Source organism: Octodon degus, unplaced genomic scaffold, assembly GCF_000260255.1.
Source record: "Octodon degus isolate 3935 unplaced genomic scaffold, OctDeg1.0 scaffold00066, whole genome shotgun sequence".
Taxonomy (NCBI): Eukaryota; Metazoa; Chordata; class Mammalia; order Rodentia; family Octodontidae; genus Octodon; species Octodon degus.
The window spans coordinates 7,938,275-7,939,476 of record NW_004524642.1 but is presented as its reverse complement, the minus strand read 5'-3'; positions in this window follow the sequence as shown (position 1 = coordinate 7,939,476).

Genomic DNA, 1,202 nt, shown 5'->3' with positions numbered 1-1,202 from the left:
GGCGCAAGGTAGCAGGATGCTCTTCAACACTCACTGGACCTGGGCTAGGACTGGGTATGGGGGTTCCCGGAACTTGTTAGAAATTCCTACTCGGCGGGTGGGGTGGGGGAAGCACTGCGGAGTGGTGAAGGGCAGCCCGAGGGGGTGGGAGAGAGTCTGGCCCAAGCTGCGCCTGGTCTGGGACTGGTCCCGCTGGCGCAAGTAGCAGGAAGCTCTCCACACACTCACTGGACCTGGGCTAGGACTGGGTCTGGGGTTCCCGGAGGTCGGCAGAAATTCCAACCTGGCGGGAGGGGTGTGGGAGGTACTGCAGAGTGGTGGGGGGCGGCCCGAGGGGGTGGGGAGGGTCCGGCCCACGCTGCACCTGGGCTGGGGTTGGTCCCGCTGGCGCAGGCTAGCAGGAAGCTCTCCACACACTCACTGGACCTGGGCTTGCACTCAGTCTGTATTTAAATAAAACAGTGTTTACACTAAGGGACCCTCCTCAAAATACCCCCCACTTCCACTAGTGTTCTTGACCATTTGTTAAGCAGCTTCGAAGCCCTTGTATGTGCCTTTGGATGTGCTGTCATGGTTGCCTCTGCCCCACATTAATTCAAGACCTTTATGTTTGAGTGCCATTTTTGACTTTGTGGAAAAGCCATAGCCATATGGTACCAGATCTGGGTGAGGACACATAATATTGCCTTTACTACACTATATTTCTGTTAGGTGACATACAACTGTGGCATTCATGATATTTTTGTTCTTATCTTATAAAAACATTTATCAAGCGGCCTTAGAGAACTGATTCAAGAGGTGGGAAGAATTATGAGCATATTGTGTTTGAAAAATGAGATGGGCTACCTAGAGGGGTAATAACAGCAATGTGCCTTTTCATACATATTTAATCAAAGCATTCACATGTTTCAGTTACCCCTTGTCCTGATTTTCAGGTCTTTGGCTTTAGGTAGAGTCCTGAGTTTGTGTGTTTGAATTGTATGAATTGTTACAGTCACCTTTCAGAACACATGAGCAATAAAACATTGAAAATCAAGCAAGTCTTGCCAATCTATTAAGAATTGTAGGGGCCCACATTGGAATTTATTTATTCTTGAACTTGAGCAATGGATTTGCAAACCAGACAGAAATAACCTGGGGCTCTCATAACAGACATAATAAACACTATTGATCTGCCTTTCTGGATTTATACTAGCATCTTT